The sequence below is a fragment of the Saccostrea cucullata genome, unplaced genomic scaffold (genome assembly GCF_032062105.1).
Source record: "Saccostrea cucullata isolate Sc308-1 unplaced genomic scaffold, CSIRO_AGI_Scuc_v1 ctg4237, whole genome shotgun sequence".
In the NCBI taxonomy this organism is placed as follows: Eukaryota; Metazoa; Mollusca; class Bivalvia; order Ostreida; family Ostreidae; genus Saccostrea; species Saccostrea cuccullata.
Window position 1 is genome coordinate 5,743 of NW_026931195.1, and position 13,595 is coordinate 19,337.

Below are 13,595 nucleotides of genomic sequence, written 5' to 3' on the forward strand. Positions count from 1 at the left end.
CGTGGGGTCAAATTTTCGTGGTTGAAGGAAAAAATGTTGGTTTGTGGGGATTTGATTTCGTGGATGAAGAACTTTTAAGTATTTGTGCTTATGAAAAATTACATTTCATGGTGGACACGAATTCGTGGGTCTCTTCATACCACGAAAACAACGAAAATTAAACCCTACGAAATTAGTGATTTCACAGTATTGTACTTTGAATTTTTTCTTTAAAGTCCATAACACACGTAAAAGAATAAAATAACTCCACTTATTCAATGTGATTTCATTAATGAAATTCAGTAAATTAAATAACCATGATAACTATGACAAAATGTTAGAAGGTACAGTGAAACCTTCTTACAAAGAATCCACTTATATGGGCATCTCGGTTACAGGGAGCTTTTCCATCGAAGAATTATCACCATAGATCCTGGTTATAAGTGGCCAAAATTGGAGTTTCTAAGACTTCTTTATTCTCATATATAACCACATTCTTTTCCTTTATACATACCAATAGACTCGTCAGCATTCAAGTGTTCAGTATGAGGTGTGTTCCTGGTATTCAACTCTGACATCGTGACCTAGTTATCACTGTTAGACCTGTAAATAGAGATTAAAAAACGGATACTCATTTAGTGCGAACACAGATATAGCGAATTCACAGATATAGCGAAGTTTTTCTGGGTCCCTGACAAAATTCTTAACAAATCTTTGTAAAATGATACGGTTATAACGAACTCTGATATAACAAATTTATGGATATGTCGGTCCTGTTGAGGTTTAATATAATGAAATTTAAATTATATCTTTTATAACGAACTTTCAAAGATTTCAAAATTTGATAAATTGAACTAACTTTATTTTCTTTTAGTATTTGTATATAAAATTCAATTAATAATTAAACCTTAGTAATCGAAGGTATATTTTGTAATACAGTTAATTCTCGATAAACCGCCACCTATTGTAATTTAGAAATCATGGCGGTATAACGAATTCGGCGATGAATTGAATTTCCCATCTTCTGGAAAACAAGCAGGGCTCGACATTAACGCTTGTCAGCTTGTCTGGTACCAATGAAAAAAAATTACGGACAAGTGAATATTGCTGGGCACTTGTCCGATTGGACAAGTGATTTTTTTTATGTAAAGAAGTCTTCAAATAATAATAATTAAAACAAGAGGCCCACGGGCCTTATAGGTCACCTGAGCATTATGCAACAACTTTCCAGTTACAGTGTATTGAATTTGATTCATGTTTTAAGCCAGATGCTATATGGCATTCACAATTTTGAAAGGGCACCATTGATCATCATAACAATAAACTTAGCAGTTGCTTAGCTTGGTTACTGAATACCCATAAGCAGGGTAGGGGAACAAAAATGCACTCCAACTAATCAGTAATATTAATCAATAATCAGTAGTGCCCCTAACACTCTCACATAAACCCCTGACCCTAGGTTGCACAAATTTTTAAAAGGCACCCTTAAAATTGCCTATCAAAAAGTAAATAAATGTTTTATAAATACAAAGGACCAGATTTCAAACAATTAATTCATTTTCAGTATATAAGTAGAGCCCCCCACCCCCCCACCCCTGACCCTGGGGCCTTGAAATTCACAATTCTGCAAGATTAGGGCCCTTGTTCATCATAACTATACAAGTAGTTCATCTGCTTCATACCCAGAGACAGAGAAGAAAATTTTCAAAGATTTAATGTACAATGTATTTTCACTATATAATCAATAGAGCCCCACCCTAACACCAGAACCCCAGACCCTGGGGCAATGAAATTCATAATTTTAGAAGAGGCATTCTTGCTCATCATAACTATGCACTTACTTAGTTTATTTAATACCTAGGAGCAGAGAAGAAGATTTTCAAAGAATTCATGTATTTTCACTATATAATCAATAAAGCCCCCCCCCCCCACCACCACCAGAACCATTGACGCCGGGGCCATAAAATTCACAATTTTTGTAGAGGCACTCTTGCTCATCATAACTAGGCACTTAGTTAGTTTATTTAATACCTAGGAGCAGAGAAGAAGATTTTCAAAGAATTCATGTATTTTCACCATATGATCAATAGAGCCCCCCCCCCCCCCCCCAACACCATAACCCTTGACGCTGGGGCCATAAAATTCACAATTTTGGTTGAGGCACTCTTGCTCATCATCACTATGCACTTAGTTAATTTATTTAATAGCTAGGAGCAGAGAAGAAGATTTTCAAAGAATTCATGTAATTTCACAATATAATCAATAGAGCCCCCCCCCCCCCCCCCAACACCAGAACCCTTGATGATAGGGCCATTAAATTCACAATTTTGGTTGAGGCACACTTGCTCATCGTAACTATGCACTTAGTTAGTTTATATAATACCTAGGAGCAGAGAAGAAGATTTTCAAGGAATTCACATATTTTCACTATATAATCAATAGAGCCCCCCCCCCCCCCCCCACACACACACACCAGAACCCTTGACCCTGGGGCCATAAAATTCACAATCTTGGTTGAGGAACACTTGCTTATCATAACTATGTACTTAGTTAGTTTATTTAATACCTAGGAGCAGAGAAGAAGATTTTCAAAGAATTCATGTATTTTCACTTTATAAACAATAAGGTCCCCCCCCCACCAGAACCATTGATGCTGGGGCCATAAAATTCACAATTTTTGTAGAGGCACTCTTGCTCATCATAACTAGGCACTTAGTTAGTTTATTTAATACCTAGGAGCAGAGAAGAAGATTTTCGAAGAATTCATGTAATTTCACTATATAATCAATAGAGCCCCCCCCCCTCCAACACCAGAACCCTTGACCCTGGGGCCATAAAATTCACAATTTTGGTAGAGGCACTCTTGCTCATCATAATTATTTACTTACTTGGTTTATTTAATACCCAGGGGCAGAGAAGAAGATTTTCAAAGAAATCATGTATTTTTACTATATAATCAATAGAGCCCCACCCTAACACCAGAACCCCTGACCCTGGGGCCATAAAATTCACAATTTTGGTAGAGGCACTCTTGCTCATCATAACTATGTACTTAGTTGGTTTATTTAATACCCAGAAGCAGAGAAGAAGATTTTCAAAGAAATAATGCATTTTCACTATATACTTATTTAGCCCCGCCCTAGCACTAGAACCCCTGACCCCAGGGCCATGAATTTCACAATTTTGGTAGAGGACTCAATGCTGATTACAATCATGCAAATAGTTTGACTGCTTGATGTCCAGGAGTAAAGAAGAAGATTTTTAAAGATTGCATTAATTTTAGTGGTTTTGGCCCCACCCCTCAGGCCCCAGGGGGGCAGGGATCATGAAATTCACAATTTTCGTTCCCCTTCACCCATAGATGCTTTGTGCCAAATTTGGTTGAAATTGGTTCAGTGGTTGCAGAGAAGAAGCTGAAAATGTTCAAATGTTAACACACGACACACGACACACGACACACAACACACGACACACGACGGACGACGACGGACGAAAACGGATAGCAATAGGTCACCTGAGTTTACTCAGGTGACCTAAAAAACAAACAACTATTGAATTAAGTTTATCGAATAAACAAGAGGCCCATGGGCCTTATAGGTCACCTGAGCATTCTGCAACAACTTTCCAGTTATTGAATTTGATTCATGTTTTAAGCCAGATGCTATATGGCATTCACAATTTTGAAAGAGGCACCATTGATCATCATAAAAATACACTACAGTTGCTCAGCTTGGTTTATTGATTTAAATATGCCCAATAATAAGTTCATAGGATCTTCATGAACATTTCATGAATAAAATTCATGAAAAATTCAAGGAAATAAATGAATTATTCATGATCACCTCGCAGGGGTACTGAATACCCATACGCAAGGTAAGGGAACAAAAATGCATTCCAACTAATCAGTAATATTCAGCAATAATCAGTAGTGCCCCTAACACTGTGAAATAAACCCCTGACCCTAGGTCCACACATTGCACAAATTTTAAAAAGGCACCGTTAAAATTGCCTATCAAAAAATAAATAAATGTTTTATAAATACAAAGGAGCAGATTTCAAACAATTAATTCATTAGTATATAAGTAGAGCTCCACCCCCACCCCTGACCCTGGGGCCTTGAAATTCAAAATTCTGCAAGATTAGGGCCCTTGCTCATCATAACTATTTAGGTAGTTCATCTGCTTCATACCCAGAGACAGAGAAGAAAATTTTCAAAGATTTAATGTATATTCACTATATAATCAACAGAGCCCCCCCCCCCCCCACACACACACACACACACCAGAACCCCTGATCCTGGGACCATAAAATTCACAATTTTGGTAAAAGCACTCTTGCTCATCATAACTATGTACTTAGTTAGTTTATTTAATACCTAGGAGCAGAGAAGAAGATTTTCAAAGAATTCATGTATTTCTACTAAATAATCAATAAAGCCCCACCCTAACACCAGAACCCCTGACCCTGGGACCATAAAATTCACAATTTTGGTAAAAGCACTCTTGCTCATCTTAACTATGCACTTTGTTAGTTTATTTAATGACTAGGAGCAGAGAAGATTTTCAAAGAATTCATGTTTTTTTACTATATAATCTATAGAGCCCCCCCCCCCCCCTACAAGAGAACCCTTGACCCAGGGACCATAATATTCACAATTTTGGTAGAGGCACTCTTGCTCATCATAACTATGCACTTAGTTAGTTTATTTAATACCTACGAGCAAAGAAGAAGATTTTCAAAGAATTTGTGTATTTTCACAATATTATCAATAGAGCCCCCCCCCCTAACACCAGAACTCTTGACCCTGGGGCCATAAAATTCACAATTTTGGTAGAGTCACTCATGCTCATCATAACTATGCACTTAGTTAATTTATTTAATATCTAGGAGCAGAGAAGAAGATTTTCAAAGAATTCATGTATTTTTACTATATAATCTATAAAGCCCCCCCCTACCAGAACCCCTGACCCTGGGGCCAAAAAATTCACAATTTTGATAGAGGCACTCTTGCTCATCATAACTATGCACTTAGTTAGTTTATTCAATATCCAGGGGCAGAGAAGAAGATTTTCAAAGAAATCATGTATTTTCACTGTATATAATCAACAGAGCCCCGCCCAAACAACAGAAACCCTGACCCTGGGGCCATAAAATTCACAATTTTGGTAGAAGCACTCTTGCTCATCATAACTAACTACTTAATTGGTTTATTTAATACCCAGGAGCAGAGAAGAAGATTTTCAGAGAAATAATGCATTTTCACTACCTACTTATTTAGCCCTGCCCTAGCACTATAACCCCTGACCCCAGGGCCATGAATTTCACAATTTTGGTAGAGGACTCAATGCTGATTACAATCATGCAAACAGTTTGACTGCTTGATTTCCAGGAATAAAGAAGAAGATTTTTAAAGATTGCATTAATTTTCGTGGTTTTGGCCCCACCCCTCAGGCCCCAGGGGGGCAGGGATCATGAAATTCACAATTTTTGTTCCTCTTCACCCATAGATGCTTTGTGCCAAATTTGGTTGAAATTGGTTCAGTGGTTGCAGAGAAGAAGCTGAAAATGTTCAAAAGTTTACGAACGACGTACGACGTACGACGTACGACGTACGACGAACGACGACGGACGAAAACAGATAGCAATAGGTCACCTGAGTTTACTCAGGTGACCTAAAAATGGAAGCAGTACATAAAACCGAATTTCGATCCCGATATCAATCGCCATGTTAGTGCACACTTGATCTGGATCGATGTTCACTAATTGCAGCCATACTATTGCATGGCTTGGATCTTACGACATTTGCGGGTTTGGAATTTATTTGATTGATATTACAGATTCATTTGCGAACATTTATGTTGTTGTAAGGACAGGAAATCTAGATAAAATTTTGTTTTATATGTGTTTGTCTTATTTATCAATAACAACACTAATAAATCAAGCACGTTTAATTTTTTAATTTAAGTAATTGTTTTCAAGTTGACAGAATAAGATATTCATTGAAAAATTTTTGGACAAGTGAAGTTGAAGTTTGGACAAGTAAATATCTTGGTCACTTGTCCAAATGGACAAGTAGGAAAACAAGAGGCCCATGGGCCTTATAGGTCACCTGAGCATTATGCAACAACTTTCCAGTGATTGAATTTGATTCATGTTTTAAGCCAGATGCTATGGCATTCACAATTTTTAAAGAGGCACCATTGATCATCATAACAATACACTTAGCAGTTGCTTAGTTTGTTTACTTAATACCCATATGCAGGGTAGGGGAACAAAAAATGCATTTCAACTAATGAGTAATATTCAGAAATAATCAGTAGTGCCCCTACCACACATGAACCCCTGACCCTTAGGCCTTGATATCTGATTAATACCAAGGAGCAGATTTCAAACCATTTATTCATTTTCAGTATATAAGTACAGCTCCCCCCCCCCCTCTATGGTACCCCTGACCCTGGGGCCTTGAAATTCACAATTCTGGAATATTTGGGCCCTTGTCCGTCATAACTATATAGGTAGTTCATCTGCTTAATACCCTGGAGAAGAAAATTTTCAAAGATTTAATGTATTTTCACTATATAATCTAACACAAGAAACCCTGACCCTGGGGCCATAAAATTCACAATTTTGGAAGAGGCATTCTTGCTCATCATAACGATGTACTTAGTTAGTTTATTTAATTCCTAGGAGCAGAGAAGAAGATTTTCAAAGAATTCATGTATTTTCACTATATAATCAATAGAGCCCCACCCTAACACCAGAACCCCTGACCCTGGGGCCATAAAATTCACAATTTTGGTAGAGGCACTCTTGCTCATCTTAACTATGCACTTAGCTAGTTTATTTAATACCTAGGAGCAGAGAAGAAGATTTTCAAAGAATTCATGTATTTTCACTATATAATCTATAGAGCCCCGTCCTAACACCAGAACCCCTGACCCTGGGGTCATAAAATTCAAATTTTTGGTAGAGGCACTCTTGCTCATCATAACTATACACTTAGTTAGTTTATTTAATACCTAGGAGCAGAGAAGATTTTCAAAGAATTCATGTATTTTCACTGTATAATCTATAGAGCCCCACCCTAGCAATAGAACCCCTGACCCTGGGGCCATAAAATTGACAATTTTGGTAGAGGCACTCTTGCTCATCATAACTATGCACTTAGTTAGTTTATTTAATACCCAGGAGCAGAGAAGAAGATTTTCAAAGAATTCATGTTTTTTCACCATATAATCAATAGAGCCACGCCCTAACACCAGAACCCCTGACCCTGGGGCCATAAAATTCACAATTTTGGAAGAGGCATTCTTGCTCATCATAACGATGTACTTAGTTAGTTTATTTAATTCCTAGGAGCAGAGAAGAAGATTTTCAAAGAATTCATGTATTTTCACTATATAATCAATAGAGCCCCACCCTAACACCAGAACCCCTGACCCTGGGGCCATAAAATTCACAATTTTGGTAGAGGCACTCTTGCTCATCTTAACTATGCACTTTGCTAGTTTATTTAATACCTAGGAGCAGAGAAGAAGATTTTCAAAGAATTCATGTATTTTCACTATATAATCTATAGAGCCCCGTCCTAACACCAGAACCCCTGACCCTGGGGCCATAAAATTCAAATTTTTGGTAGAGGCACTCTTGCTCATCATAACTATGCACTTAGTTAGTTTATTTAATACCTAGGAGCAGAGAAGATTTTCAAAGAATTCATGTATTTTCACTGTATAATCTATAGAGCCCCACCCTAGCAATAGAACCCCCGACCCTGGGGCCATAAAATTCACAATTTTGGTAGAGGCACTCTTGCTCATCATAACTATGCACTTAGTTAGTTTATTTAATACCCAGGAGCAGAGAAGAAGATTTTCAAAGAATTCATGTTTTTTCACTATATAATCAATAGAACCACACCCTAACACCAGAATCCCCAGCCCTGGGGCCATAAAATTCACAATTTTGGTAGAGGCACTCTTGCTCATCATAACTATGCACTTAGTTAGTTTATTTAATACCCAGGAGCAGAGAAGAAGATTTTCAAAGAAATAATGCATTTTCACTACCTACTTATTTAGCCCCGCCCTAGCACCAGAACCCCTGACCCCAGGGCCATGAATTTCACAATTTTGGTAGAGGACTCATTGCTGATTACAATCATGCAACAGTTTGACTGCTTGATGTCCAGGAGTAAAGAAGAAGATTTTTAAAGATTGCATTTATTTTAGTGGTTTTGGCCCCACCCCTCAGGCCCCAGGGGGGCAGGGATCATGAAATTCACAATTTTTGCTCCCCTTCACCCATAGATGCTTTGTGTCAAATTTGGTTGAAATTGGTTCAGTGGTTGCAGAGAAGAAGCTGAAAATGTTCAAATGTTAACGCACGACGCACAACGCACGACGACGGACGAAAACGGATAGCAATAGGTCACCTGAGTTTACTCAGGTGACCTAAAAAGTTAATGTCGAGCCCTGACAAGAAGTATAGTAACCGTTCTTAGAAATACCATTTAGCATTTCTATTCTTATTATTATATGTACATGTATATAAATAAAATATATTTCTGATTGAAAATACTTCAAGTAATTTTTTAATGCACAAATTCGCTAAAACAAAATGTGCAGTTAAGAAATAAAGACAATTACATGGGTGTGCATTGAAACCTGCAGTTCTGGTATTGAAAACAAGAGGCCCAGGGGCCACATCGCTCACCTGAGCAATTGGCTAGGAAAAAACACAGATCAGATCAGAACTGAAAGTAAACTGGGTGGGGGGGGGGGTGGCTTGAATTTTACAACCCCCCTAGGGGCTCATGATTTGAACAAACTTGAATCTACACTACCTGAGGATGATTCCCAATAAATATAACGAAGCCTGGCTTTGAAGTACTTGAAAAGAAGATTTTAAAAGGTTTCCCTATGATCCTATGTAAAACTTTCATCGGCCGTTTTGGCCCCACCCTACCCCCGGGGGTCATGATTTGAACAAACTTGAATCTACACTACCTGAGGATGATTCCACATGCGTTTCATCTTTCCTGGCCCAGTGGTTCTTGATAAGAAGATTTTTAAAGATTTTTCCTACATATTCCTTTGTAAAACCTAGATCGGACATTTTGGCCCCACCCAACCCCCGGGGGTCATGATTTGAACAAACTTGAATCTACACTACCTGAGGATGATTCCACATGCGTTTCATCTTTCCTGGCCCAGTGGTTCTTGATAAGAAGATTTTTAAAGATTTTCCCTATATATTCCTATGTAAAACTTTGATCGGCCATTTTGGCCCCACCCTACCTCCGGGGGGCATGATATGAACAAACTTGAGTCTACACTACCTGAGGATGATTCCACATGAGTTTCATCTTTCCTGACCCAAAGGTTCTTGAGAAGAAGATTTTTAAAGATTTTCCCTATATATTCCTATGTAAAACTTTGATCGGCCGTTTTGGCCCCACCCTACCCCCGGGGGTCATGATTTGAACAAACTTGAATCTACACTACCTGAGGATGATTCCATATCAGTTTCATCTTTCCTGGCCCAGTGGTTCTTGAGAAGAAGATTTTTAAAGATTTTCCCTATATATTCCTATGTAAAACTTTGATCGGCCATTTTGGCCCCACCCTACCCCCGGGGGTCATGATTTGAACAAACTTGAATCTACACTACCTGAGGATGATTCCACATCAGTTTCATCTTTCCTGGCCCAGTGGTTCTTGAGAAGAAGATTTTTAAAGATTTTCCCTATATATTCCTATGTAAAACTTTGATCGGCCATTTTGGCCCCACCCTACCCCCGGGGGTCATGATTTGAACAAACTTGAATCTACACTACCTGAGGATGATTCCACATCAGTTTCATCTTTCCTGGCCCAGTGGTTCTTGAGAAGAAGATTTTTTAAAAATGTCATTAATTTTTCTCTAATTCATAATTATCTCCCCTTGGAAAAGGGCCTGGCCCTTCATTTGAACAAACTTGAATCCCCTTCACCCAAGGATACTTTGTACCAAGTTTGGTTGAAATTGGTCCAGTGGTTCTTGAGAAGAAGATGAAAATGTGAAAAGTTTACGACGACAACAACGACAACAACGACAACGACAACGACAGACAACGGACAAATTTTGATCAGAAAAGCTCACTTGAGCCTTCGGCTCAGGTGAGCTAAAAAAAAAACATGCTGGGTCGATCGTCGTGATATGTTGTCGATAGTGAATAAATTTATTGTTTATGGCAACATTGTTAATTAAACATTCACAATTCGCAAAGCCTTGACTAAATGATTTTTATTAAACAGAAACCATTAACAAAATTATTTTAACAGTTCATGTTAAAATCTTTGTTTTAATTTAGTTCTTGTTTAATGACTTAATTGCATGTACCGGTACCTTGTCTGCCTTTGCATGCTTTACAACAGGGATAGTGTCAACCAATTAGCAGCGCTTCACTGACCACACGCACCTGTGGCGGTATATTGAGATAATTGACACTTAAATATGGACATCTGTTGTGAAAACAGGGTGGCGGATGGCGGTATGCTAATTTGGCGTTATAAAGAGAATTTTATATAGCAGGAAAAACGTTCGTGGGAAATCATGGCGGTAAGCCAAAAATGGCGATGAATCAAATGGCGATAATTCGAGAATTGACTGTATTTGCTTCATTTATAACATATTTGGTAGTAAAACTTGAAGGAAAACATGCATATTGCTAATTCGCTATATATTGTTATACAAATTCGTTATACAAATATAACGAATTCTGGATATAGCGAAGTAAATACACAGATCCCCAGGACTTTGCCATAACTGAGTTTTACTGTATTTGCATTCTTTTAATTAATATTACACACATTCTGTATGTGTACTTTAAAAAGTGGGTTTAATATTGACATCGGTGCTCTAAATCATGAATACACTGCTGACAACATGGACAAGGAAATTGATTGGTAATGAATTTGGTTAAATGTGATACAATTATCATGATTATGTTTATAAGTCTTGCAGATGCAAGGCGAGTTTACTGTTCTCTTACCCAAATAGTAGTCCACAGTATGTTGCAGTTGTTTTCCTGGGTTAACACAAACATTAGGGAATGCTGCAAAACAATCACAATGTTTAATCTATTTCTTTGAAGACTCATTCTGTCAAAATCATATTTCCCTGAATCAATCTAATATTTTTAAATGAACATTCAGGTGAATGTTCTACTTCTGCATAAGAAGAGCTTAAAAAAGTATACAGTTATTTTTTGTCGCTACTGATTGCAGCATAGCATATGTCCATCTGCACCAGTGACTAATTAAGTCAGTCGCTTTATAAAGCGGTCCTCAGATAAAGCCAGAATATGATCGAATATGGCGGACACATATTCCTTTTGTGAAATGTGTTCAGCATCAAATATTAGATTATCGAACAATAAATATTTTTTATAGAATATTACTCTGACGGATTGCCCAAACATCTTTTCTTGGAAAACCTCAGATGTTTCAGACTATCTGACTGTTTGCTTGCAAAATACATAGACCTAAATCAGGTGTAAGCAGCCTCCATTTTCAGAGTACAGTCTTACCTTGTGTTATTTTCACATTTGTGCTACCCAAGCTTCAGATGCCTGTACCTTAGAGAACTTGCTTGGGTCTTCTATCTCATTTGGGACATTGTTCAGTGTTGTTGTCAGCCTGTTGTGCAAAATTTATTATATAAACAATCCAGTGTCCCTGTAAAAACAATCTTTTTCAGTGATATCTTTCTTCGTTATGGTAAAAACATTTAACTATGTCTCTAAAACATTTTTTTTTCTTTTAAATATTGTTAAACTTAGAAAATACCTGCCGAAGTGTCAACAAAAAAAAAAGTAAGGAATGCCACGGGCACTTTGCGCTAAGGCGAAGTGAATGCCGATCCCGATCTGTTATAATCAAAGAGCTGAAAGTACTGAGACGATGTTACATAAAGTCTGATATTACAATTTACAGAACTCGAGTCAAGATTAAGACATAATGAAATAATTTTGTTACTTGAAATAAATAATTAGAATTTGAACCTTAAACTTATCATTTATCCCAATACAATTTCCTCTGATTTTCCAATTACCTATTTTTAATGAATTTTAAAGATATATTTTTTTTATAGCCAGTTCACTTTTTTGGCCCTCAGGCTTATTCTTTAAATAGGGTTATTAACATAAATGATTGATTGTATATTGTTTAATGTCCCTCTTGAAAATTATTATTTTGATATATCATATATATATGTGTGTGTTCTGGAATGTCTTAAGGAATTTTTCAAGTCGACATAAGTTGCCTCAAATCCATATACCATAGGAATGCTTCAATACCAATGTCATTTGCATGGCCTTAAGGAGTTTAGAAGAATTTTTTCCCTACAGACCTGCATTGTGCAAAATTTTATACTGATCTTATCCAACTCTACCCCAGAGTTCAAAATGAATGAAAAAAAAATATACTGGTAGAAATGTTTGCAGATTGAGGTTTTAAAAAAATATTGGGGGTGGGGTATGGTGTGGGGTAATTTCATGTAAAATTTTGATACCCTTGTGTGGCACTAACCTTACTCATGTTACTTGTACCATGAGATATATAACTAAGAATCTTCACTAACTCTGAGAGCGTTAATATGTTTTAATTTTTTCTGGTTTTTAATATTTCAATTACATAATTTTGTCACACTTGAGTTTTTTCTGGAAAAAAAATGACACTTTTTAAGACTTTTGTTGCCCTGTCTTGTATCCCTTCTGACTGTCAGAGCGTCTTCTCAGCATGCTCAATTAATACACATGAATTCTATAATTTCAATTTCTTTAATTTTTGTTTCACCTCAATAACTAGAAAACTGACCAGTCAGCAAGGGCCCCGCCATGGGGTAGAATTAATAGCCGGTGCAGCTTACGGAATGATTAAAAAATGTACGAAGAATAAGCAACAGCAACAGCAATTGTATTCTTAAAATTTCAAGATAATTCCTGAATATTCAAAAACCTGAAAATAATATCCTTGTATTTACATTAGGCAGTAAAGAACAACTTAACATTGAATGTATATTTAAACAATTATGAAGCTTAGGTTATATAAAATGCCAGCCTTCAATGAATGCAAATATCATGAAGGCTTGACCTTAACTTCAAACAAACAGCAGTTGCAGACAAAGGTTTACATTAATCTTAAAGTGACAGATAAAGAAAAGCCTACTAAATTTTCTGCAGCAGGCTAGATAATTAATCCCAAGGGATTAATTGTACCTCTCTCATCATTTTCTTCTAATGTTACAATAAGAACTTTTTCAGTATTAATGATATAATGGGGTTTTTATACAACTATCCTAAAAATTAATAATATTCTTGAATTAACATAAAGTGACAAATTTAAAGTAAATCAAAAAATCTTCTTTAATCTATTTCTTGTTATTAGAATTCAATGAAATCATAACTACCTGTGGTATTAAACAAAAATAAATTATAAAAATTTATATTTAAATCCACATTTCAGAGTGTTCATAGCATTCCAAATTGACTTAACTTCAAAACAAACTTCATTTGCAGACAGAGGTGGTAATTCATCTCAATTTGACAGATAAAGATAATGCTCTGGATTTTC

At 36.7% G+C, this 13,595-nt stretch overlaps 1 long non-coding RNA gene across 1 annotated transcript; it reads right to left on the minus strand.

Moving 5' to 3' along the window:
* Positions 1 to 499: 499 nt before the first annotated feature.
* LOC134231741 (uncharacterized) lies at positions 500 to 11,615 on the minus strand. Its single transcript, XR_009984615.1, has 3 exons — positions 11,552 to 11,615; positions 11,015 to 11,077; positions 500 to 582 (listed from the first exon to the last, which is right to left on the minus strand). It is a non-coding gene; the product is annotated as an uncharacterized LOC134231741 (long non-coding RNA).
* Positions 11,616 to 13,595: the final 1,980 nt, after the last annotated feature.